General features: G+C 50.5%; 1 protein-coding gene and 1 long non-coding RNA gene across 8 annotated transcripts in view; both read right to left on the reverse strand.

The window, feature by feature from the left end:
• The window catches only part of PBX1 (PBX homeobox 1), a 154,581-nt gene that overhangs the window by 62,365 nt on the left and 64,343 nt on the right, over positions 1-27,873 (reverse strand). The window lies entirely within an intron of this gene.
• On the reverse strand, positions 1,433-2,621 carry LOC134143163 (uncharacterized). The gene is made up of 2 exons (XR_009959047.1): positions 1,976-2,621; positions 1,433-1,848 (listed from the first exon to the last, which is right to left on the reverse strand). It is a non-coding gene; the product is annotated as an uncharacterized LOC134143163 (long non-coding RNA).

Here is a 27,873-nt window from a genome sequence, read left to right on the forward strand (position 1 = left end):
ATAAGCAGGATCATGCCTCCTTCCATGCAGAGCTCAGCGTCCCCAAGGAGTGAGGAGCACCACCAGCAGCTGAAAACGCAGGAATATCTCAGCTCCCCCTGCCTCTGTCTTTGGACTAAAGCAGAATTATTTGCTTTGGGTACTTAACAAGCCACTTCCACTGCCCTTCTCAAGGGTACCAGGGTTTCCTAGGGGAGGCAATTTCCCAAAATGCAATGTCTCCTAAAGACATCATGGAGAAAGATACAGATTCTGTTTAAAATCCTGTCTTTAATGTCTCTGAAAAGTGGGATATGGTATGCACGGAGCAGCCTGGTGAGACGAGCCAACTGCCACCACCACACAAGGCTTTGTGCACAGCTCTCTGAGCAGAGGTGCACATGGACAGCCCACCAGAAGGCACAAACGGCTGGCTCAGAAGGCATCCCAAAACGCACGAGCACAGGAAAGGAGCAGTCGATTAGCCCTTCTCCTCTGTCCATCAGCGCGGGAGCTGCACTGACCTGGAGCGAACAATTTGCTATTGGCTAGGCAAGAAGAAAACCAAGGTCAGTTTTGTTTGTGGCCAAATGAAAGATGCTTTGCCCCTAGCCATGTTCTTGCTGCAATAATTAAAACTGTCGTCCTACAGTTAGCTGCCAGGGGAGTTCTCAGCAGGTCTTCAAGCAGAGCCAGGAGACAAGCGCCAGTGGAGATGGGTCCTGCTACACCCACCAGGGCTTGGGGGCTTCCAGGTCCGGCCTAGCTAGGCTGAAGGGAGAAGGAAACACTACTGTCAATTCAGCTGAATTGGGAAGGGGTAGGCAACAGAGGGTTTTTTTTTTTTTTTTTTTTTCCTTTCTTTTTTTAGAGAAGATTTTACAACAGTCAGTTCTAGCAAACCAGACAAAATTGCCTCTCCTGTTTTCCTCACAGCTCTGCCTCCAAAGCCCCCTTCCTAAAGCCCCAAGCGATGAGCACTCTCGCAGACCCTGGAGGTGGCCGAGCACAGCATAGCATCTTTCCCGGGAGGTGGCTGCATGATCCAGCCTACAAAGCGCTCTCCAAAGGGAAATGCTTTGAGACGCCACTGAAGTGCAAACTATTATTTCCTGACGCCTGCCGATACAGCCTGAGCGCAGGGACAGCTTGACATTCGCACACAAGCTAGGATGCAGCTGGTGGGTCCCCCCGGCAGCATCCTCCTAACAAAAGCCAACTGCGAACGCGCTCAGTGAAGGTGACGCCTGTTTCAAAACCGGGGCGGACAGAATAAACGTCTCGGTTTGTTTGCGAGGCTGCGACGGGCCCAGAAGGCATGTAGACCCTTGTGCCTGCAGTGTTTGTTCTAACTTTCTGGAGCTCACATACGCACCTGCCCGTGGAGCGGGGATGCTGTATTCCCACCACTCCGGCGCCGCGCACAAGAACTCCCAGCTGCTGCCAAAAGGTATTTTTAGCTGCATTATTTATTTGAACACCTGCCTGAGACTTTGAGGCAGAGTACGGAGCCTGAGCGAAGGAAGGAGGGAGGGAGGGAAGAGCGGCGCTGGCGATCTGGACCGTTTCCACTGGAAGGTTCGAGAGAGGAGACACAGGTGTGACAAAGTGAGACTCCGGCTATGCTGGGGAGGAGGATAGTGCTCCTGGGATCACACGGCCGTGCCACAGACAGCATCGGGCTAAATCCAGCTCCTGGGAATAGCCCAATACCAGTCCAGATTAGAAAGACGCCCCAACCACTCTCACTGGGTGAAGGTGTCTTCAGGGAGATCGCTGCAGTGACACTTCGGCAGCGGAGCCCAGTAGCCCCCTTCAAAACAGACCTCAGCTCCCCAGCACGGGACGGAGCAGTTGTGGGGTGACCTCCTGTTTAAGGCCAAGTTGAATATTGTTCCTTTCAACACGCAAGAAACCATCCATGCTCCCCAAGATTACAGCTCTTGCATGTGAGCAAAGAGTGAAGAGGGAGGATAGAAACAGGCTAGTTAGTTACCTGAGTGAATGAGATTTCAAGATGCTCTAGTTCAACATGGCATCTGCAGTAGGAATGCTCAGGTCTTATGACTACACATCGTCTTTTCTGCTTAACTCCTTTCTGAGGACAAACCCAACAGAACTGCCCTCTTTTGAAACAGCTTTCTTCGCCAAACCGATGCCACCCAAAAGCAGCCTGCTCCCCTTTGTCCCCCCTTCCTCACTGCCAGGAAGGACCAGTGCCCTCACTCTGCCGTGGGTGGCAGGTGCAGGGGACGCGTGCCTTCGGGGACTGACATGGTCCCGGGCTCCGACGCTGGTCCAGCCTCGCTGCCGAGCATCACCGGGGATGCAGTGGCCAAAAGCACATCCGCCCAGGGAGGGCCAGCCACCAAGAAGAGAGGACAGATGGAGAGGGTGAAGCAAGCAGAAAGCCAAGGAATGACGGACGCCATGAGGAACTGATGGATGGAGGTGGCTGTTTTCCCCGAAGATACGCATACCCCAGGCAATTCAGGAGTAAGTCAGCCACCACAGGGCAGGGGCTAAGCTGTGGTCATGCGGAGAGAGAGGACCACAAGGCTCCCGCGACATTTTTCCACGACGTTTACTGATGTGACTTGAAACCTGCTGCTCTCCCTCCCCTCCTGCTCAATAATCCCCCTTCTCTTGCTGAAATCAGCCAGGAAAGAAGGGGAAAAAAAAGGAGAAAAAAAAAAAGAAAAGAAAAAGCATCTAAAAATAAAGGCCAGGCCAGAGTACGCGCCTCTCGGTTGGGCTCCTGTGCTCGCAGATCTGCTTATTTTGGCCTATCTCTCCCCGGCGATAAGGCAGCTAACAGCCCGTTATCAGGCAGTCAGTGAAAATGTGCTCCAGCCTGATTAGGCCTCAGTCTTTGCCAAGGTTATAAACAGCCGTTATCGTTCTCCCAAACAGAATAATCCGGACAGTATCAGCTCAGAAACATATGGGCCACACAGCGAAGATAGCCGCTGACGGACACTTCATTTTAATTGTAACGAGTGGTTAGCGGCAGCCTCCCGACAAGCGGCACAACTGCCCAGTTGGCAGCGGGGCCGCCGCGTCCTCCCAAGCCCCCTCCTGCCTGCCGCTTTTTTTCCTTTTCCCCTCTTTTCCCCTTGCCCTCCTCCCCGGGCTCCTTTTCTCTCCGGGATGCCGCGTTATTCCTGGCACGCTGGCAGACGCGTGCACCCGAGAGGCGAGGGATGCCGCCGCAGCGGAGAACATCCACACCGGCCCCCGGCTCGGCCAGGGGACCGGACAGCATCCTGGGGACCCCCCCGCTGATGCATCAGATTTGACGTGGCCCCATCCTCGTGCCAGCCATCTCCTCGCCAGTGCGCAGGCCGCGGGAAGAGGAGGAGGAGGAGGAGGAGGGGCAGCAAACCCTCATTTCACATTCTCCTGGTGTCCGCTCTGTGTCATACTTCTCTTTTTTCCTCCCCTTCTCCCCCCTCCCTTTCCCAAAAGAGGTGATTTAGCTCAGAGAGCCTTAAACACATTTGCATTCCCAAGACAAGTGCTTAGGCATAAATTCATCTCAGCGCAGGGGTCTCTATTTTCTTCCCCTATCCTCCTGATCTTCTCCCACTTCCCTTTTCTTTCCAAACCCAAAACGAATTCGGCACGGACCCTTGCAATTCAAGTGCCATCGCGTGGGATTACGAGGCATCCGTGTGCTTTCCTTTTCTTCTGACACGCTCAGCCTCGTTTTGCTATTAACAATACTCAGGGATGAAGGTCTTGGCCCCATTAGCTGCACTAACGTTGTTCCCACCTTCTTCTCCAGCCAGCCCTGGCTCCGAGTAACCACAACGCCTAAGCTGTACCTTCCCTGCAGGAGAAAAAGAGGAGAACTCCCCAAACCATCCACAAAATGTTAATATGGGGAGACAAGATAAAAACATGCAGAAGACCCGGAGTGGGCTTCGAGTCACGGACGCTTTCTCACGTAATCTGTATTCCAATCTCGGTGTCAGCGGAGCTGTGATCGGAATATCCAAGGTCTCATAAAAGATTCAGGGCTTATTGACTTCCTTACATTCGCTGCCGTTTCATGTTGCTCCTGCTTACTCCCTTTCAGCCTCAAAAGGACCCGCAGCCCTTTCAAGTTGCCATCACAGATGCCAAAGTTGAAGAAATTTCCTTGCTCTGCCGTGCTGGACTGACAGACCCAAGCGCTAGAGAAAAGCTCTCCTCCTTAATGCGGGGATTTATTCCCGACCACTCTCTCTCCCTGCCCCCAACCCAGTGCCAGCAGAAGAGAAAGATGTTTAAAGAGACAATTTGCCCGGGTGGAGATTCCCACTGCTTGCTATCATCATCCACTTCTAAACGAGGACCCATTTTATGTGCGCAGAGATGCAGAGACATCCCAGGGTTCAGAATGTGTTGGCTATCGCCAAACACTATCATTTCTGATTCATATTCTTCCTCCTCCTCAAAGTATGCAAGCACATACTGCAATTACTGGGAGATTATTTCTCCCCAGCTAAAACCTCGCCAAATCTAATAGAAATCCTAATTAAAAAGACTAACACAGTAAAAGGATGGAAAGGAACCAGAGGATGGAGGCAAGAGGCAGTGACTGTGGCCTGCTGCAAAGGTGCCCCAGTGGGCAAAGGTGTCAGATGCACATGGCCCGAGCCCCCACAACCCTTGCCAGGGACCTCCCTTCTCCGAGCCCAGCCACCACAGGCGGGCAGCAGTGTTCCCCATGCAACGGATGGAAGAGCACATTGGTGACTTATTTTAATTCAAGACACGTATTTAGTGAAACCATCCCGGAGCCGGAAAGAAAACTTACAACAGGGACCCATCAAGACCATGTTTCCCACACGGACTGCACACAGGGGAACTCTCCAAGGGCCATCTCTGGCAGCATTATATTCTCTTTTTGCTGTATAAGCAGCACTGAGCAAATTTGCAGACCAGAGAATCCAGTCCCTTCAAATTTATTGTTAGTGTTACTTAACTGCAGCCTTAAAGTGAAGATACTGGACTCAGGCAGACACCGAGGTCTTTGGAGCTTGTCATCATATCATCACTTACATATGCACTGTATTTAGGCATAAAATAACAAATGAATATTGTATGTGGTATAAATTACATAATTAACATGCTGGGGATCCTTGTACACAAAGCTGCATAGAGCTGCACATGAATACCACATACAAACAACCACGGTTTAGCTGCCCCATATGCACAGGCCTCCAATTAATTGTATTTCTGCATCATCCAAAAGCTTTATACATGCACCAAGCCTCCATATTAGAAAGCATAATATAGGAAATTAATGCGTATAAAAAAAATGTATAGGAACACACAGATTTATGTATGATCCAATACACACCTACATTTGTTTCTTTACGTATCATGTGTAGACGCCCTCATAAGTACCTGCGTATATACTCTCACAAGGCATAGCCAGACACATGTATGTGTATCTGCACAGTCTATAGAATATTTATACACACACAAACTATACGAACACTCCATACACCCTGCTCTGTGACAGCTCAGATTTTCAGTAATATCATAATATTATTTTTTAGATCAGTTAAGGTATAAAATGTGCGCTCTCTCAGTCTTTAATATTAATAAGTCTTGTAACTAGCAGTTTCTCGTAGCTCCGAATTCTTGAGCACAACTAGAAAGGGCACTTATCCTGAAAAATCTAATAAATTTACAGTTTTATATACTTCCTTCAATTGTAAAAGTCTTGTTCAATAAACTTTAAAATGCCACTATAGAGCAATAACACAGACAGTATAAACCCAGCCCTGGGAAAGCTGTGCAACCAGAAATTGTTCCCCTTTCTGCTACAGCAATAAAGTTTTATATGTTTGAACTGACTGTAAAAAGGTTTGAATGTTGGCAACTGGGGAATAATCTGTCTTCTTTATAGTTATTATCATATTTCCCACAAGACCCTTTGGTCTGTGTCAATCCTTCTCGTATATGACACCTTTGTACTGTCAGCGAAAGCAGGAATACTTAACTTTTTTTGTGTGTGCGCGCGTGTGACTAGAGGTCCTTCTATCTGTTTTTCTTCAGATCACAGCAACCAGGAATAAATTATCTGTGACATGGTGCAATGGAGGCATTTTACCAAATCAAGTTGACTTGGAGAGTAGCCTTCCTTCTTGGGAGGGAAGCAAAAAACAGATTAACAAAGAGTTGGTTATTCTCTTCTTTTATTCTTTTCGTCGTGCCTGGCTCCAGTGTCATTCAGGAAGGAGAAGATGTAAGGACAGCAAACAAAAACGGATTTCCAAAAACATTTCTCGAAGCCTTCGGCCCTCGCCAGCCCTGTGCCGTGGAGGAGCCAGGCTGGCCCCCGCAGCAAGGTCCCACAGCGTTGCCAGAGCACCCAGGCTCCTCCTGGACCAGAACTTCCTGGGGATTCTTGCAGAATCCTAAACAAATTTGGCCTAATCCTACAGAAGCAGCAGGCAAATATAAGAAAATTCCTCAAACGCATTCATTTGCAATTTTCAAATTGCTGGGAGCTCGACAGCATCACAAACCGAGAGAAGAGGACAAACTTTGTCACAGGACCTACAGTTCATCTCTGCGAAAGGAGCCACCCTGCAGTTGAGCATCCATTACAGTGATCTCCGGAGAAGGCTGTTTCACGCTGCCCAGACCCCACGGTACAGGAGGAAAGGTTCGGACATGGGCAAGGGGAACCCAGGTCTCGCAGCTCAGCAAAAATACAAAGCAATCCCCAAGTCAGGTGGATCTTTCAGGTGGCAAAGCTGAGGCTCAATCAGAGATTGAGATGTCAGAAGAAGTGATGTTAGGACACGTTTGGAAAATGAAAAATGAGGAGTCACCAGGACCAGATAATACCTGTCTAAGAGTTCTGCAGGGACTCAGAAATAAAATGATTGCATATTTTCATTAGCAGCTCAATCTCTCATTACACTAGAGGACACCAAGTGTCATACCCTATTTTTAAAAAATGGAGTGAGATGAGCCACAGATCCAGAGACTTGTGAGCCTCACTTCAGTACCAGCTAAAATGATAAATAGATAGAATAAAGCACAGGATGGACATGATGCCACAGAGATTAAGCAACACAGTTCCTGTAAGAAAAACAAAAACATACCTTGCTAATCTAGTAGGATTGTTGAGCACCCAACAACAGAAAAGACAAAGTATAACTGATATTATTCAGATTCCTAGAAGTTTTATTGGCTATTCATACATGACAAATTTAACTATTCTCCAGGTAAACATGAGGAGTAAAGACTGTTTAAGAGATGAAGTGAGTAAAAATAAATAGTTTTTTTTCAACAAGGCCACGGACTTTGAAGGTTACTCAGAAAACGAGTAGCTTAGTAAGTTAGAGGAGAACAAAAATAAAGTGGGTTTGTAAAAATTCAAGAAAGGCTGAGATATTCCTTAAAGGAAGTGTAAACAAAGCTGCATATGAGCCAGAGATAAGATGGTAGGTAGAAGTCAGCGAGGATAAAATGCACAAGGACATAATTTAATTACTCATGCACACTGACTATGACAAACTTGGCATGGTCACACTGGCCATCTAGCGAAGCGTAAGGGAAGGGGCAGTCACAGACACTCAGGCTGCACAAAGCACTACGTCCACATAGCCTGGCCACCCGTGGAGCAGAAATCACGCTGCTTCACCCCAGGCTCTGCCAGACTGACTCCTTTTGTCCTACGTGAGCAAATTATCCAGGAGACGCTACGCCAGCGCGATCTTCTCGAGAGCGGCAAGTTCATGAATCTGCTCTGAATGGTAGAAAACCAAAGCGCAAACAGTTCAGACAAAGGCCACAAAAGCAACGGGAGCTACGGAGAGGCTCTGCAATGAGAAGAGACCGAAGCGAGCACCAAACGTTCACTAGCCTCCAAAATACAATTTCAGAGCTACATAGATGACTAGAAAAGCCACTTATGCGAACCAGAAGAAGAACTCAGAGATGCACATGGCCTGTGTTTCCCCAGGTGTAAGATAAAGAGACAGGAAACGGCCTCCGGTGCAGGACAGCGGGAATAACAAGCTGCTACGGGCCACGTGCATCCTAGCTGGGGCCCCAATCCTAGAACCACCCAACCTTTGCACCTCCCAACAGTGCAAAATGACACCACCAATGACCACGGAGCGAACCTGTTGGTGCCAGGCACGAAGGTGCCCCATCCCAGGCTGCTCTTGACCCCCAGCTATGCTTCCGTTCAATGCTACAGCAACCACTACCATGCGAGCAGCACACGCACTGGGGGCTTCGAGGAGCCTTCTGATCTTACTAAAAGAAAACAAAACACTGATGAAAAGGAACCAGAGCGATAATTTACACTAAATAGAGAGGAAAATCAAGGTATGATCCAGCAAAGGCAGGGCCAGAGGCAACCTCTGGACAGCCCAACTCCTTGCATGCCTCCAATCGTTCAGCAGCAGCATCTGCCAGGAACCCACCATGAGTTCTGCTATGGATGAACGGTCTGAGGGAATTTTTCAAACACTGAACCTGGGAAGTACATCCATCAGTCCTGGCAGGGGAACATCAGTGCCCAGAAAGAAGGTGTTTTCCAAAGGAGGAAAAACCTATGTGACAAGGTACGCCTGTGACGAAAGGCAGCAACACTGGCTCCCATGATACACAAGCAGGAGTGACTCCAGTTCTCACACGCAGGAGGCATGGACATTGGAGAGACTCCGGTTCCCATGCAAGCATATCAACCCCAAGCCCTAGAGAAGCCATCCTCACCCCAGAAGGACACCTCCAGCTCGCTCTGCCCTAGTCCTTCCCCTTACTCAGCCTCTTCTGCCCACAAGCGCCAGCCCATGAGCAGAGGGTCTACACCACGTGCCCTCTGGGCAGCCGTGCTCCAGTCAAGGCACCGCGTGGGCGAGCTGGGCTGGATCAGCTGTGACAGGGAGACCTCCCCTACCATCTGGGTGCACTTCCCAAGCCTCTCTCCAAGTGCAGGACTGCCTCTCTACACAAGATGCTTGTGCAAAAGGTATTTCACAAGCTGCGGAGACAGGTGCAGCACCGCCAGTCCTCCCGCTCCAGAGCGAGCCCTCAGCTTTGGCGGCCATCATTTGCCCATCATTTCTGGGGCACGGCCTTTGCAGGAGCAAGCACGGCGCTCACACTCCCACGCCTCCCAGCCCCACATCGCAGCGAGGGGAAGCCGGAGCAGCGAGGGTTAAGCCCGCCCCGTCGTACGCATCCCTGTTCCGGCGTGTTGCAAGAGTCCATTACCTCCCGCCACATTACCTCATTCATTTCTTATATGCGGATGGTTTATTTTCCCATGAGCACCCTCGCTTGCAGACATGGCTAGTATAAAGTCCCCTCCCTCTCCTGTATTTCTCTATCCATCACATTTAACACTCTGACAGTAACAGTCTATAATGTTTCTATTCTACAAAACCGCTCTGTCAACTCCGGGCTTCCAGAGCAGCAACTGAGGAAAATAAATAACATCAACGCCAGGCCCGACAGTATCACAGCTTGCTTTCTGCTGGGGGTTTATTTTATTTTATTTTATTTATTATTTTTTTTTTACAAAGGGAAAGGAAGAATAAAGAGAGAGAGAGAAGAGGGGAGGAAAAGTGAATGCCTGTAAGGTGGAGAGAAAGAAGGAAGGGAAAGAGGGAATTTCCTTCCCATCCAAACGACCTACAGAGATTTGCATGGCGCTTCCGATCCAGACAAAGCCAGAGCCGGCAGCCCCCTGCCCCTGCTGCCCCCTCTGACCCCGCTCTTTTATCCCGCTATCGACACGGTGGCTTAGAGGAGAGGCGAGGAAGCGGGGAGGCAGGGAAAAAGGAGCGGCTTTATGGTACCCCCATCTCCTGCTGGCAGTGAGCAGAAAATAGGAGATTGCATCAAGGATGCCTCTAGCATGGCCTTTCATCATCCTCACTGTTCCCAGCAGCAGTGGTGGCCCCTTGTGCCTCTCTCCGCAATGCTCTTGAGACAAGGTGTCCAGGGAACCATGCCAGCATAGGAATATGCCAGGAGCTTCGAAGCCCCACGTCCCCATTGCAGGGCCAAGAAAAACTCGAGGCAATTGAGGGTGCAAGGGAACAAGGCAGTGCCACCAGCTGGGGACAGGAGCAGCTCTCAAGTCCCCTCGGGAAGGACTCACAGTTGCTCTCTAGGATGCTATCCTAGGAGGACACAGGGGTTTGCAAGAAGGAAAAAGGATATACAGATAACAGCGAGTTCAGTCTTCTTCAAAACATTATCAGCACCGTCAAGATTACAAATGCAAAAGGTCAACGCAGCCCCAAAGGGCTGCCAGCGGGGCACAGGTAGCAAGAGATGCACCCAGGCTCTCAGGAGGGGTCTGCACTGGAAGATAGGCTGGGACTCATCCTGCTGAGCTTGGGGCAGCGAGCAGACAGCACCTAGGAACAGCAAGGTCACTCTCGCGGGGGAGTGCAGGGGGTAAGAGCATGACACATCTGGCGGTACATCCTCTTGCATCTCTTACACACAGCACAGCAGCTTGAGAAAGGTGGAGAAGGGCAAGTCCAAACAGGTTGACTGGGGAGGAACGGGCACCTCAAAACTAGGTTTGCACAAGCCAGGGCAGAGGCAGTCAAGGCAGGAGGACCACCGCCAAGAAGAGGGGCACGTGAGCTCCAGGGTCGAGCCAAGTGCCGCAGCCAGGGCGAAGCGCTGGATTTACAGTGCGTGCCCTGAAGATGCACAGCAGGAATCTGCAGCCGCCCCCACGCAATGTGGGGGTGGACACCCGGGGAAGGAAGAGCCAAAGACAACATGGAGGCTGCAACGCTTGGGAAACCAGAGAATGATGGCCCCCATAAGCCCCAGGGGAAAAAGAGGGACGGATGAGGTAAGGAGCTGGGCAGCAACCGGCAGAAAGGCAGGACCTCTCCAGGGATGGTCAGTGATAGCATCCAGGTGGGGAAGGCTGGGCCACTGAAGACAAGAGGGTCGCCCTGCCGGCAATGAGATTATTTCTCCAGGCCCCATCAGGCTCAGCCCAGCCCTACATGCTCCAGAACATGCATTTGTCAGTGATGCCACGTCTCCAAGCCAGCTACCACGCGCTGTAATCCCTGCAGACCCTACAGCGGCGGCAGGCAAACCCCCATCTGCTCTACACAAGCCCCTGATCAGAAGTCACTAATCCACTTGAATAATCCACTCCAGCTCACAGCTTAGTGGCCCCACGGTATTTTCCATCTCCTTTCACTCCTTTGAAATTCCCCAAAGCTGAAATCTAGACCTTCCTCTAGGGAACAAATACCAGCGCTGTGGCTGGATTTACCTTCTAGCAGGGCTGGAGGAGGAGCAGAGCCGGCAGAGCGAGCCCGTTCAGCTCAGCAGGAGCAAGCGCTACCCTCCGGCGCCGGGCCGGGCCGGGCCCACGCACACCAACCGGCCAAGAGCGGACCGCTCGCCAGCGAGCTGGGATCGCTGCGCCGTCGCTCCGAGCTCCCCGCTATGGGCGAACGCGAGGCCGGAGCTCCAAGGTTTACATTTAATGGAGAATAAGAGCTAATCCCAGCACCCAGCGGAGGCAAAGAAATGCACCAAAATAAATATTTTCAGTCAATGATAATAATAATAATAACTGCCTAAAAAGACAGGCCATTTCTTACAGTGAAAAATAAAGCAGAAAAGTCCACTTTTTTCAGAATTTTGTGTTTGCCCTACGAGGGCAACGCTGACGTGCTATTTTAAGCCGTTCTCTGAAAGCTGGTCTGCATTCTCCGTGAGCGAAGCAGGCTCTACAAACACTGAGACCTACTCAGGTGTTTTTCGTTGCAAATAAAAAACATACATGCACAAGAACTTTTTCAATCAATCAGAGAGCGAGAGACAGCCCTTGACAGCCCTGCAGACTCGGGGCTTTGCTCTTCAAGCGGCTTAGAGAGGCCGGCAGAGATGCACCCGCAAACCGCAGAGAGGCGAGGAGAAAATGCGTGCAAAGGCTATAGGAAACGCACGGGGTGGGGGCGGAAAGGAGGTTTGAAGAACTCGGGAAACCTTGGGGCTGGCAGGGAGCGGGCAGCGTACTGTCCCGGTGCTCACGGCCTCCCACGTATTCGCTTCCCCCAGCCCCTTCGTGTCCGGCAGCTGATTGCAGGCGGCTCAATTTACCCTCCTCACCCCTCGCCGCGGTCCCTCTGGATCAGAGATACAGCGCAGAGCAGGGTCAAGAAGAGGGGGCCGCTGCCATGGCAGCACCAGGCACCCCCTCGGAGAGGGCAGGCTGCTCCCGGTCCTTTTGCAAACGCTTGTGTTCGCTCAGAAATAAAGCTGAGATCTTCCTAAAACCAGAGAGGGCCAGTGCACGCCCCAGATGGGAACGCACGTTGGACCGCATCGCAGCACATCTCACACGCATACTTAAAATGACTCCTTCAAAACCAAATAAAAAGGAAAAAAAAAAAAAAAAAGGAAAAGAAAAAAGAAACCCGTTCCCTCCTTTGTTTACACACCTGCCAAGGCCTGACGCTGGCTGCTGCCAGTCATTTGTAAGAGCTGACGGTTTTCCAGCCAAAAGCAACACAAGCAAAAGCAACGCAAGCAATAAAAGGACGAATTCTGCTCCGGAGAGCCCTGTGATACCGCTGACAGCTCATCCTAGGAATGCTGGTCTGGGAGGAAAAACCCGCCGCGCAACCAGGAAAGCTTTGAGTCTGAAAAACTGGCAAAATCCTCTGGCTCCTTGCAAGGAAGGGAGGGCCTCACCTCTGCCGGCGGACCAAGGCTACCCTTTACTGGGGAGAAGCTCCCCAGCCGTCTACACCTCCTCCTCTCCCACAGTTTGACACCGAGCCTCAGGCAGACGTGGGGAATTCTGCCGGAGCCAGGAAACACTTGCCTCTGACCTTGCAAGACGCCTGGTGAAGACCAGGGTGAGTTACAAAAGCCTTTGGAGCACCTCAGAAAACAAGTCAGAAGGAAGCAAAGGGGATTTGGGCTATTGACTGCAAAGGGAGAGAGGACTGACACTCCAGAAACAACTAGCTTTGCCATAGACTCCCGGTACTCCTCCGGAAAAGGTCTTTATTCCCATGTACAAACCTCCTTTCCGCTTGCAAAAGCGAGTATAAAGCTTCCCACAGAGGTCTGACAGCATAATGTGCATGCAGACCGATGCCTAGGTACACACACCTATAAATGCACGCTCACAAGCGGCACACGCAAGAGAAACAAGAAATAAAAGCTACAAACCAAACTCGGTGGCCTTCTGTGAAAAAACTCTCAAATGCCTTTTTTTGGGGGGGGGGGGGTGAAGCTGTATTATTTTCCGTTCATACGTATCCCCTCAATAGCTATATACATACACAGATAAAATTTGTATTTAGCTAAACCTTGTCACCGGCAAGCGTGTTATTTGCTCTTCGATCGCAGTCATTACTCACTTTTAAAAAAACTCCCTTTGCCCAGGGCGCGAGGAGAAGCGGGGCCCTACGACGCAGGTTGCCAATCACAGCACGCGCGCCGAGAGCGGCGCCTGCACGCAATTCATGGGCCGGGATTTGCGTCTAGAAACGAATCAGGTTTACGCAATTAATCCATTTCCTATTTACTTTTTAATCAGAATTTGCCAGCAAACAAATTTATTAATTTGTAAAATTACAAAATTAAAGCGGTGGATTTGCGACTTTCACGCGGGGGCGGGGGGAGGACGGACTATTTCAAAACGGATTTTATTTACTCCAATCAACTCAAAGACCTCAAACAGCACTAAGAAAAAAAAAACAACAACAACAACAACAAAATGAACTTGTATCTTACTGTCTTTCAGTCCCCCAGGCACAAAATACAGAGCTGGCTGTGATAAAAATTGCATCCAAAACAAGAGAATGTTTTGCATGGAAGTTTTCGTGACCTTTTTGACCCATTTTCCAAGCAGTTCTCCAAATTCTGGGTAGTCAAAACACCTTGTGGATAAATCCAGAAAAGTTGGGTGTGGTGGGGAATAGCCAAACCTCCCAGCTGCATTTCCACCAAAATTCAGGATTGGAAAGTTGATCACAAGATCAGCAGCACTTCCGACCTTGGCATGGAGCAGAGTCTTGGGATGGCTGGAAGCGATGGAAGCAGAGGGGTACGAGGGACTGGGTGTTACGTATTTTCTCATTTCAAGAAGCATAAGATTTAGGCGTGTTTTCAGCACTGATTTTTGCAGGCCAGAATGAAGCTAAGGACGCAGAAAATCCTCCGGTTTCAGTGAATGCAACCCCCTGCGCACCCCCACGCTCCCACCCCTGAGCCCCTCGGGGAGCGGGCGAGCGTGGGGCTGCTGGGGGCTCCCCGGGGACCCGGCCAACGTGCACCAGAGAGCAGCAGTGACAAAGCCACCCGCCGCCACTCTGCTGCTCTCCAAACCCTCTGGTGACCCTGCACCCGAGAGCAGCAGAAAAGCCCCGTGCGGCTTCCAGGACGTTTCTCACCCAGCGCTCACTTTATTCGGAGAAAGAAGCAGCAGGGAAAAAGATAAATAAATAAAATCACCTCCCATTTGGTATCATTTACCAGAGCCAGATGCCACATAAGCCCCTTCCGCCGCTGCCCGGCCTTCGCGGGCGCTCCCGGACACGGCGAGCGCTACCCAAGCCCTGCACCACCGGGCTGGCGCTGGCGCTTGCACGGGGCCGCGCCGCAGCGGCGTAGCTCACTGCAGCCCGGCTTTGCCGGCGGCGGCGAGGGGCTGAGGATGCGCCCGGCACGCCGGCACGCTCCCTCCTCGCCGGGCTCCCGCCTGAAGACGATAACGGGTAGAGAAACCCCGCGGCCCGCCGGTAACAGGAGTTCAGGCAAAGCGGCAGCAGCCGCCAGCCTAAGGAACGGGTTGGGATGCCTGTAATCAGAAGGGTTATCTAATGCTAGTTTCATTCTAATTGAGTCACTACCATATGTCACCCTGCAATAACAACGCAAGCAGCATGCAACTGAATACATATTTAATTCACATAATGGGTACAACAGTAGAAGTAATCAAGGCAGTTTGCCATAAGCCATAAAGAAATGTAGCTTGTTCCTATCAAGAAACATTCTGCACTTCGGGAGCACTGGATCGCCAGAGAGAGCAAGAGCACCGCATTACTGCAAAAGCCAAAAGGGAAGAGAAGGGGGGAGGAAAAAGAAAAAAACAGCCAACCCCCAAACACACGCGCGCACATGCCCCGGCACGGATTACAGGCCAGGAGCTGATTCGACACGAATGGAAATCAATGGCAGAATATTGTCGACGGATCGTTAGCCCCTTCAATATAATTAACAGTAATGGATTTATTGGCAGAAACTTAATGATTTGAATGTTAAATACCAGCCTGGAATTTCACTGCGCAGTCCAGCCAAAAAGGTGCCGGTTCTGTTTTCAATTTCAAAACGGATTCAGAATTGAAAAATAAACCCTGAACCAAAATATCTCTCTCTCTCTCTCTATATATATATATATGTATGCACATACAGACACACGCACCCAAAGCAGGGCGACGATGCTCAGCTGCCCAGCGCCGGCTCCGCGGCGGCGGCCGCAGCGGGCTCTTCCCGGCTCCCCTGGCCCTGCGGAGTGACACCTGACAGACCCGCTCGCTCCCTGCCTTCATTTCCTCCCGCAACGAGAAGATTAATACGATTGCGGGTCGCTCATCAATATCTTTGGACAGATCAACCGGAGTTTTCATTAAAGCCATATTAATGCTTTTGGATCCACAGCTGCGGACAGGTTAGGGCTTCAAAAAGCAAGCCTGGAGAGGGAAGAAAAGAGCAGAGAACGGGCCTGGCGTCCGTTCCCGGCCGGAATTAATGGAAACTCAACCCTCTCCCTCATTAAGGGCCTCTCCCCCCAACATGTTTTGATGTATATTTCATGAGGATAAACAAACATTCATTTCACTTTGGAAAGGCGCTTGCCGTAATGTATTGGCAGCCTCGGCAGCAATGAGGGGACATTAATTTCAATTCTGGTGTTTAAACACTTTGTTGAGCCCCAATCATTCATCCCCGGCTCAGCACACCCAGGGCGCGGGGAGGAAGCGCGCCGAGAGCGCCGGCCAGCCCTCCTCCCGCCGCCGGGCCGCGGGCCGCGCCAGGGCGGCCGAGCGGCAGCGGGAAGCCCGTCACCCGTCGGGAAAGCGGCGGCCGGCGTTTGGTCTCCTTCTGGCAGAGCCGGATTCAAACGGAGAACCTGGGTGACGGACGGACGGACAACCTCAACGCAGGGGAAGGCGCCGGCTGAGACCTGGGGAGGAGGGAAGCATCCTCAGTCCAGCGTGGGCTGCCCCTGAGCTCTCGGGCACGTCACTGATTTCCATTTCTCCACACAGACAACACGGCCTTTCCCTGATTTTCACATCCCCGTTGAGCTCCACTGTCCTCAACTCACAGCGCTTCAACCTCCCTTGAGCAACACTGACAGCAAAGCACCCAGCGGCGACCAAAACCTCCCGGGCTACCTCCCAGCAGCAACAAATTGGCCAAACCAGGAGCTCGTCCAAGAGAAAGTGCAGAGCAAAGCCAGACAAGCAGAGCACCGACCTGACCTGCTCGCCGGTGGCCCTGGGCAGCTCTGGTCCCATGTGAAGACCAAGTCCCTTGGCAAACCGGGACAAGAGGGAGCCGGCAGGGTGTGAGGCACCCTGTGGTCACGGCTCTGGGGCGCGTTGTGAGGGGGCACTGACCACACGGGTGCAGGCTGCTCAAACGGGATGGCAGGAGGACACTGCAGGCTGCCTGGAGAGATGCTTGGTAGATACCCGTTTCGAACGCGATGGCACTGAGATGATGCCTGCTCCTGAGACTGCACTCCTGCATAGCCTGTTGGCCTTTATTTGCTATTTGAACTGCTTTAAAAGGCCAGGGATTCAGAAAGAAGAGGCTCTATATGGCTGCTTGCCCTAGGATCCAATCTTCAGCCAAACTTCAAGCCACCATCATCACAGCAAGACTTGCAGACAACATCCTGCCCACCTAAAGTACCAAGCTCCTAATCTACACCTGGAAACACTGTCCCTGAAGAACTGGCTCCAATGAATATTTGCAAATACTATGAACTACAGAGCAGGCCATTAAACTATGCTAACTCCTCACCACAGGCTGTTCTGGATAAACTTCTGCATAGGTTCAGGAGGACACTGGGCAAGTTTGAGGGCAGAAATCCTATCAATAGGTGTTAAACACAGAGACACAATGCACACCGTTCCTGCCCTACTACTTTTAAGACTCTTCCCAACGCTTCTAAGCTTGGCCCTGTTCAAGATGAAATAATGGTAGCTGAATTTTCAGTCTGAGCTAGTATGGCTCTTTGTATGTCTTCTCAGGCTCCTTCTGGACCTTGCCTTGATCCTGTACTGTCAAGGGAGAGCAGAAGGAAGCAGAGCATCCATGATAAAAGTTGTGCAAGCCCTCTACTTGCACCTTCCACCACTTTAGCCCCGTTAAATGAGGGTAACAGCACTGCTTTTCCTTGGGTGGGGGGGAGGGTGTTGCAGAGCAGCCTCTTAATGACAGGATTCTCAGGCAGTCCAGATAACAAAGGCCAGGCTTCACTCTGAAAACAGCCCGTTTGGTGCATATATTCTGCCTTGCAGACAAGAGACCTGATTTTCTGATGAGGATCCATTGCACGTTTCTCCTTTCCAAATCAGACATTTCCAGGCTGTTCAATGGGTGTCATAGCCGCTACTTTAAGGCAACATCTGCAGCCAGCTCCCAGCTTAACATCTTTGGACAGGTTTGCACCTTTCGGTGGGGTTTTCAGAGATGCACATAAGAAAACACCCCGTTCCTGCCCACGGCATTCCCAAGGAATGGAACAGTCAGCCAGGCATGCAGAGGGCTGCATGTTCTCTCTATCACCGGTCTTTGGCTCCTCCTATTAAGAGAGGTGGGACCAAGGGGAGCTGGGGTACTGAGAGGGAAGAACCTCAGGAGTGAGGACATGGGGAGCAAAGTAGTCCTGGATAAGGACTGGGGGCCTTTCTTCACAGAAAAGGAAGAGCAGTCAGACAGAAAAGTGTTTTAAGAGGCAAAATCACTTTTACTACTCTCACATGAGTACAAGCAGCAATGCTGCTCGCTGAAAGGCTTTTTACATATAATCTGTGGGTTAGACACATGGAAACAGCATAATAGGAAAATGATGCCTTTATAAAATAGTGACATACTGTTTATGCGAATGCTGTTTTGTTTACCTCTCTTCTTCCTGCACATACTCACCACTCCCAAAATGAAAAGGGGAGCTCCAGCACAGTCCACGAATTCACTCCGTGCTCCCCCCCAAAAAGGTCACATCAAAAGACTAAGAAATATTCATCTGAAGGGACAAGGCAGAAGAGCACAGTGAGGGAGACACGGAAACACCACACACCGTCAGACTAAGGATTTTCAAGCACAAGATATTTCATGCTTTTTCTTACAGTGAGACTCCATACACTGCAGCTCAGCATGCATGAACTTGCTTGAGACCACAGTCCTCCAGCAGATGATCTCAGGACAGGTCATATTCTCATGTAACACTGTATGGTGGACTTGTACGGTCTGTGAACTTCTGAATGACATAGGGTTTATTGCTTTACAATGGGAACAGGTCCTTGTTACAGCGTTTAAGGAATTTTACTGGCATCACAGTGGGAAAAGGGAGGCTTCAGAAGTGAACTCAGCCCCTCTGCCCTCCCAGCAGCACTGGCAACTCCAGAGTAATAAACCCACACTCACATATGAGAAATGGAAAATGAAGCGGACTACATATCAAGTAAAACTAGCCAGCCAGACTGCACTGCCCAGGAAAGAGAAGTGCAGAGGGCAAACAAACTGCCCCAGCAGCCACCACAGTCACAGCCAGCTTCCCCTGGTCTCCCCTGCTCCGGGCACAAGCAGTTTGCTTCCCCAAGAATGTCAAAGGCAAGTGAAGACAAGGGCTCAGCGAAAAGCACAGCTAGTTAATCCCTACATGTGATTTTCATCTCTGCCCTGCCCCCTCCTTTTTTTTTTTTCCTTCTTTAGCTTCTTTTTTTGTTCACCAAATATTCAAGATACCCTATGCATAAGGTAGACTTAAAAGAGGTAGCAATATCTGAGAGCACATCAACAGCTCTCTGGGAATGCTGTAGAGACACTGTGGTTGCTTTATGTTATAAAGCACACACACAAACACACAGACACACGCACACACCCTCCTATCTATCTCTACATAAAGCAGGCAACACTATAAAAACGCTTCTCCTTTCACTTTGTTCTGTGTGATCTGCTTTGTGGGAATGTTGTAGAGCCAGCAGAACTGTCTCCCTTCTCCTCTACAGGTCTTGCTTGCTTCTAAAGTAAATAAAAAGCCAGCTTAAAAGAAAAAGAAAACACATTAGTGGCTAGAATATAGTTTAAAATAAGCAAACTGCTAGGATCAGGGCAGTAAGGCAAGAAATCACTGACGGGCCGAAATGGTCATGACCCCCCTCTCCCCTACTTCTCAGGGCATGATCTCACTGAAAGGGTTTTGTCTCCAGCATGAACCAAAATCAGTTGCTTCAAAAGTGTCTGTCCCACGGCACTCAACAGCTAACCCACCCCATCGGGAAGTCTCTTCTTTGCCCTTCAGTAGAAGCTGATCAAGGCCTTATATCCCTCCCCAAAATCCCCCCTAAATCTCCACCTTGACTTTTCTAAAGAATAGTTCCTCATAGCATTGCAACGGACACCAAAGGGTCAGGCCTTTTCTGCTCATAACCTCCTTGGAGTGGCATTCCGACTTTAGGCCTATTGGTTAGTGGAAAAAAATATTTTTTAAGTGTTTAGGGTTAAAATTTGCCAAATTTTGGGGACAGTCGAACTCCTCAAAGGAACAAAAGGCCCTGATCAGGATCGAGGTACAGAGATAGACAAGTGTGACATGTGCAGCACCACAGAAACATCAACCCCACTCCCAGGTCTGCATCATCACTGGGGCGTTGCAAATCTCTCCTCCTTATTTGCAAGGCTTTGCTTTGCCACTGTTCACATCTATGATAAGAAATGCAGGTTTCCACTGGAGCAAAAGCATTAGCACGGTATATACTGTACAACCCCAGCTCTACCCTAAAGAGCTCCTCATCTAACCAAAGAGGCCTGAGGAGCACAGATAAGGGAAGAAACGGGTCAGTCTTGGGCCAAACATCTGGCTCCCAGCCTGCTGCCAGCTCCCTGCAGCCCAGGGCACAAGAACCGTGAGCGACAACTTGAGATGCTCACACATATAGCTACACCTCAAGAAATGCCCTATCCATATACACAGGGTTCACATCCACGGCCATACTCCACATCCGGGACCTTGAAACAAAAGCCAAATGTCCCAGTACAATTAACCCACCGACACGTAGCAAAGTTATCCTGACTCTAAGCTTCTCAGTACTGACCAGGCTACTTCAGTACAAAGATCCATGATCTGAAGTGGTATGGGAAATCCCAGAGCGCTCCCTTCCTCTGCCCCCTCCACATTCAATAATCCTGTTAAACTGAACCTTGGCTGGATTAATCTCTTTCCCCAGACAAATAGGCGATTATTCAGGCATCACATTGGGATTTTTAGGGTTTGTGTGTGTTTCTACTGATCTTCTCTTGGCTTCTTTTGTAAATGGCTTTTACCACTCCCCGGACAGTACATACGATTCAATTCAGCCTCTCTATTAACATTTCAGATACAAATACCTGCTCCCCTGGGCTACCCACAACAAATACCAGCAGAGCTTAGGGAATCCTTCTCTGGTTCACTACCAACATTTTGGCAGCTAGAAATCCTACAGCAACTCATATTTGTCCTTAAAGTCCTGTCTTCTCCATAGCCTTCTGAGGCAAGCTCTGCATGTATTCAACACACACATCGCCTAAGGCCAGAACAACCAGAAATCCAGCTGCTAACCAACCCTAGCAAATCTACCAAGAGCCTCGGGCAGCCCTAGATAAGGAAGATCCTACCAAAGTCAACAGAATTTGGTACCCAAACACCTGGGTGTTAATGTGTAACCTGGCCAGGGAAACAATTAGCCCAAAACATCAGTCCTATTTCTTGCCCACAAGAATAAATTAAGAGTATTAGAAAAAGCAAGAACAAAACCCAAAGTGACTTTGTAGATGGAGCTTTAGCTTCCGGGTTCAATAACAGGAAATGACCACCTGCAGCACCAGGGCACTGAGCACCTTCAGGTTGGGTCAAAGCCCGTACTTCTATGCTTAAAGGCCTCCCTGCCACCTCGGACCACAAGACCCTGAAGAGAGCAAGTGACTGCACGTGACACACTCGGGTCAGGAGGCACCCTCAAATTCCATCCTACTGGGTCACAGGCTGGCCCTACACTACCTGGTCCCACACGCCACACTTCCAGCAAGGTCTGTCTCCTTTTTTTCTACAGCAGAAGGAGCAGGCTTTTGGGACCAGGTCACACTGTCTCCACACTGCAGAAAGAAATATAAAGTTGGGGCTCCTTTACTCTCTGGAGCATGTCTCTACAACAGAACCTGTATCCACCAAGCCACTAACTTAGACTCTCAGCATCACACGTTTGCAATTTCACATATGTGATTTTACACACATTTTATAAATATACACACACATATACGTAAACATGTGCCTCTTTTTGTAAACAGAATGGGATCGGGTAGCATTTAAACACCTTTTCCTTCTTTGGAAAAAGCTGCTTTTAAGTTTCTCTGCTGCCAACCCCACATAAGGTCGTCACACAAAAGCCAACAAGCACTTTTGCACTGGCCAGATGTTTTCCCTGCATGTCCTCAGCTATATTTGTATACTTCAGTGACTACAATAAGTTAAAACTAATTTATACTCTGGCTAGCCCTGCCAAGCGAAGGCAGCTAGGAGAAGCCAGCTGGACCGTGCAGCTACAGGACCGTTTACTAAGCTGCAGTCTCCTCTGCCTGTCCAAAGCCAGCCAAGATACAGGTAGAATGCTGTCCCCTGGATGCCAACAGGACCCTTCAGCCACTAGCAAAGAGCGAGGAAAGAAACCAGAAGATATTTCGTATTTCCAGCTGCAAACAAAGAGCTTGTTGGTATTTGCAGTACTGCCAAGTTCCACTTCAGTGGGATACTCACGTTCTTTGGCCCTTTTTTTCCCCCCAAAGCCCTAGCTACTGGGGTCTAGGGGGAGATGAGACTCACAGCACTTAGTATTAGAAAACAAAACGGAATGAGAACAAAAACTAACGCTCTGTTCCTCAGGAGGACATGACAGGCAGACCAAGCCTCTACGGTGAGGTTTCTCCCCCACCTAAAACATCCTTAAAAAATATAGATCAGTTTTTCAGTCTGGTGAGATCAGGGTTGTGGCACTAAGGAATTTAAGGCACATCAGGAACTTCTTGATACTGCTAGGAATAAGAGATGCTCTGCAAATTCCCACCAAGCTGAGGCGAGGGGCTAGGGTCCAGGGACAGCAGAGGGCCAAGGCATGTGGAGGAGGCTCAGGAAGGAGCCTGAGTACCAGCCCCAGATGGAGGGGCAGCAGTCCTCAGGGAAAGACCCAGAGCACATGAGGAAAGGGACGCTGTGCACTGCAGGGCAGCTCTGACCAAATCTTTCTGCTTTCCCTTTGCCGCAAAAGACAGCCTGGGACACCACGCAGACTGAAAAGCAACAAAATCTGAGCACCCCAACCTCTCCTTCCTAATGAGGATGGAGATAACCCAGGCAAAATTCCCATTAACCAGCTAATGCATATAACAGTGTTTTCCAGCCATGGCTTCTAGTGGCTGAATAACAGTCTTTATCCCCCAATTTCCCTTCATCATTTGTCATCTTCTTTCAAATCAACTCAGTATTTCCTGAATACTCAAGTACTAACAGGCTAGAAAAAAAAAACCCCAAGGAGGGAAGTACTTACGACTCACCTGTAAACTGGTTAATGTTTCCCACCCCATCCCCTTCTCTCTTCACCAGCCTTCCCCCTTTCCACCCTGGGCCTCAAAACACCTCCCAGATAGCCAACAGCCAAGGAACTGTTTGGACCCTCTGGACCAGGGTGGGGACAAAATGGAGCAGCAGCTTGCAAAAAAAGGTAAAGCTGCTGTGGGGCTGGGAAGACAGAATTGCAGAGATTTTTCCATTCCCCCTTGGAAGTACTGAGCTCCCACGGGGAAGATGGTACAGGTAGCTCGGAAGAAGCCCTGGGAGTTAAGGAAAACTCCACTTGCCCCTTTGGAGGGTTTTCCTTGCATTTGCTGCGACACGACACCTCTGAAGACACCAAAGAGGTATCCAGTTTCTGTAAAACGTGCTCTGACCCACGTGACAGCCCGGGCGCAGCACTGCTGCTCGGCTCCCGAGCGGGGCCCATCCTGCAGTCTCCAAAGAGAGGCAGGAGGAAACGCTTATTTTTTTTAATGCCTCCGTGCCCCCGCCCCCCCAATCCTTTCTACCCCTCCCCAGGTTCCCCCCCATTTGCTTTCTAACACACAGCTGCACAGCCAGATAAATTTTATAAAGGCAATTCAGGGGCAACTCAAAAGCAAAGCGGGTTGGCTGCAAAGCATCATGCCAGGGAAATAACAAAGAAAGCAAAAAATAAAATAAAAAATGAGCAAAGAGGGCTTTTAAAAGATACAGGACTCAGAAAAAAGCAATGGCAGCACAAGAAAAGGGGAAGGGGGGGAAATTCCTCCTGAAATCATTAATACTCCAGGAACCTTCAGGACTAAACCTGAATACAGACACTTAAGCTCTCAGCTCTGCCATTAACGCTGGGGCCTAAATTATTGATCTTTTGCCTTTATCAGCATAACAGTCACGTCCTGGTATCAAGATCTAACTACACTGCGGTCCCTGTGCTGCAGCCACTGAAATAATTAGGAGAAATTCTCATTAAAAGAGAGTGAAAGGTTCAGAGATGGAGACAGAGGAGAGGGTCTGGGAGGGTGTTTAATGTCTTCCACGGGGTCGCGAGAGCGCTCTGATCAAATCCCCGCGCAGGGCCGGGGGATGACAGCTTATCAAAAGGAAAAGTACAAACAGTAGGCTCTCCGCCGCCGCACAGGCGCGCGCGCGCACGCACGCACACGCGCCCCCCCGGAGGGAGCGCGGCCACGCTCGCACGTACCCTGCTACGGAGGGAGAGGATAAAGGGAGGTAGGGGAAGAACGCATGAAAAATAAATAAAAAGAAAAAATTAATAATGGAAAAGCCGCTGCGGGCTCCTCGGAGTCTAATGCATTCATCCTTCGGAAAGGGAAGGGGTCTGAGGGAAGAAAGGGAAGGTACCGGGCATACGGACGGGCACGCACATGCCGGAGAGCTTCCCCGCCGAGCCGGGAATTCGAGCAGGGCAAAGCCGGCTCCGCCGGCGGAGGGCAGGGAGCGGGTGGGAGGAGAAGGGAAGGGAAGGGGGGGTGCTGCGCTGGAGAAGCCAACCCAACCTCTTTCCAAACAGCCAGGCTCTCGCTATTGATTTCCATGCAGATTTCTCCGGTCAAAAGACCAAAAAGGAAACCGCAAAAATCAGAAAGGGATACAGCAGCGAAAACAAAGCAAAACCGCACAGCCGAGAGGAAGAGGAGGCGGCGGCGCAGGAGAACACCGCGGCTGCCCGGCTCCGCTCCTACAAGCCGGACTGGCCCCTAAAACACTGTGAAAGGGGGCACAGGGAAAAAAAAAGAAAAAAAAAAAGAAAAAAAATCCACCCACACCACCTATCAGCTTCAAAACCTCAGGGAACCCTTCCCAAAACCCGGGAAAAATCTGTCTTCTGGGTAGCAGAAAGAAGTTGCTGGAGATTTCAGAACGATTGAGAGGTGATGGTGGGGGGAAATATAACACAAAATGATGAACAGGGAAGGAAAAGGACAGGGATGAATGTAAAAAGCTTGTCCACTCTACCCCCCAAACACAAAGTTTGCCTATATTTAATGCCAATGCACCCATTTAAAAGAAAAATTCCATTTCACTCAGCTAATCAGAACGGTTGGAGACACCATTGCCACAAACACTGGCAACATCTGAAATCGATTTTTTTTTTTTCCTCACTTCGTTCAGTTAATGAAATCCTCCCGCGACGGCGAGCGAGAGCGGTGGCCGGCTCCGCGCGCGGAGGGGGCCGGGGCCGTGCCGCCGGGGCTGCCCTCTCCGCCCCGGGGCTGCGGGAGCCCGGCTGGGCTCTCTTCCCACCATTTTGTGAGGCTGGAGATATTTAGCATGGACAGCACATCCCGTAAGGAGCACCACATCATTAAATGTCTTGGGCTTGGTGCGGCAGGGAAGAGAAATGCAGGATGTCACTGCCTGATAGGGAGAAGACTCCGAGGTTATTTATTAGCGGACACTTACCACAAACTGCATTTTCGCCATTTGCATTCGACGCGCCGCAGCCAGCTCAGCGCCACGGCGGGGTGGCGCGATGGAGGCACCTGCGCCCTTGCCCCGCTCCCCTCCTCTCCCACCCACCCGGGCAACCCCGGCAGCTCCCAGGCGCCCGCGCGGCGGCCGCTTTCCCAAGGAAAGCCGCGAGGCTCCCCGTTGACGTTCTCCACCGCAGGTCGACGGAGCGCCGCGGGCCACCCGAGTTGGAGCACCGGGGCACGGAGCCGGGGCCGCGCGTGGGCCCGCTCTCCCCTGCATCCCGTGGCCGCAGCCTCTCCCCCACCTCCGAAAAGTGGCCGAGTGTAATTACGCAGAAAGCTCCTCTGGAGCTATATCAATAAGACAGACGTCTGTTGTATCATTCTCTCTCAGTAAGGCATTTCTTCTCCCCAATTGCTCATATAGAATCATAGCCTAATAGCATGCTATTAACATAATTGCCAACACAACTAGTGTTCCGTGTCTCAGAGCCATTTGCTTATTTTGCCATAAAGAATATCAAAAAACAGCCCGAAAAATTCGCAGCCGGGCTGCGCGGCCAAAGGGACCGGCCGCTCAGCCCCTCCGCCGGCGGTTTCGGGACCTGCTCGGAGGAGGACCGGCACCCGAGCGCCGGTCTCAGCTGCGGGCCATGTCGGCAGCGCGTTCAGACCAGACTCCCAAGCAGACGTGTGCTAAGATCTAAACGGATTCTGCCAGGCGAAATGAAATTCCCATTATTTTTAATTAATCCTTAATTAAAATATATTACTCCGCAGATTCCGCAAATCTCTCTTAATATGCAAATGCGGCCCATTCAAGGATATTTACATATCATTAATTAAAACGGCACATTCTTTCAGTCTAACAAGCTGGGAGCTGTGGCTGTTGCCACACTGGCAGGAAAGCCCAGCCTGGCACTGCCAAATTCAACCACTAGAAAGATGTTAAGTGTCAAGGTAGGGGGTGGAGACAATGCTGGATGAAGCTGGGGAGAAGGAGGCATCTTTCCAGGCTAACTCAGGTTACAAAGTGAGAAGATGAGTTTGGGAGGTCCTGGTCCAGCACCTGCAGTGGTGGGCACAGGCAGCTGCCAGAAAAGCACCCTGGAGCCTGCTTGGAGCTTAGAGCGCTGATCTGGATGCACAGTGGTAGAGCTGCTTTCAGGCGGGAAGGAGGCATTTCAGCAAAGCCATGGCATGGCTCAGGCTTTGATGACAATGTCTAGACAACAGGGGAAATACCCACCTACACACAACGTTCGGTATCAGCCAGGTTTCCAAAGCTATCACTGTCAGGGATGCTCTTCTCTGCTCCCCCAGCAAGACCTCTCACCAGCGACTATTCCCACTCTCCCTATTGGCATCAGCGTTGAAGCCTACAGATCTCCTTGCTAAAGAACTGAGACACACCATCAGCAACACTCAGTTTGCAATATCAAATTTACTCTGGCCTTCTTTACATTCAGCAAGGCAAAAAATCCCAGGACAAGGGGTCAGATCCTACAAGACAAATCACCGCTAGAGCCCTTTCCAGGGTAAAAGCATGGAGAAGGCAATGAGCTGGCTCGAGGAAAGAAGGATTTCTGTCCCCACAGTGACTTCCTCTTCCATTGCTGCTAGTGCACAACTCTCCAAGACAGGGTCTACAGCCCCTTCCTCGAGTCGTTAGTGAAAGGTTCTTTGGGTAGCATTGCAAATCAGGACACGAATGCATCCAGTGGCAAGCTCTGCTTTATCAATTCCTACTTCCACTGCCCCTTCAGAAGAGTTGTGCAGAGAGCAACAAACTCAGAGATGTACATGAATCATGGCAGAGTACGAGATAGCTGAGAGGTTAATCACTTTTCCAGCACACATTTAATTAGCAGAATGGTAAGGGGCCCACAGTATAGCAGAGGTCAGGCTCAAAGGGCACTAGGGAAATAGAGGGTAACCTTATCTCAGGTCTTGGGAGCCAGGGTGGATGGAGGAAGATGCTTCTTCCCTCTCCTCCTGGGCCAGACAAGGTACACAGACCTGTGTGCTCACAACACAGTGGTATGCCCAAAACATTGGCCAGAAGCGGCAGCTATTGGATTAGGCCATAGGATACTACCCAGAGTGGAGTAGAATGGGCCAGGGCTGGGTGCCAGGAGATGACAAAGAACAGGCACCAGAGTGACTTGGGGACCCAGCACCACCGACAAGCTATGCCAGCTGAGGGCTCACACACCCTCCAAAACAGCGCAGCACTGGCCAGGGCTGGCTGCGAAGGGACGAGGTGTGTTACTGAGAAGCACTACAAGCCCCAACACTGGAGCCACCTGGTAAGGCAGAAGGCTAGGAGACCTGTATGATTCCTGTGTCAGAATCTCTTCCAGCTGCAAAGTAAAGAGGAGATCTTCATGCTGGCTCATACTGGGCCAGGTTAGGAAGCCCAACTCCGACCAATGGCATCGCCAGAAGAATACTGACACCATGTGAATCCAGCACCAAAGATGCAGATTTGCAGAGCAGCTCCGTGGGTGATTTTTGATGTCACACTGAGACAGCTGGGATGCCTCCTTTGCTCTGCCAGATGGAGTTGCTGTAGGACATACAAGCCGTCACCGTTTGGTTTGTTGA

The sequence above is a fragment of the Rhea pennata genome, chromosome 8 (assembly GCF_028389875.1).
Source record: "Rhea pennata isolate bPtePen1 chromosome 8, bPtePen1.pri, whole genome shotgun sequence".
NCBI lineage: Eukaryota > Metazoa > Chordata > Aves > Rheiformes > Rheidae > Rhea > Rhea pennata.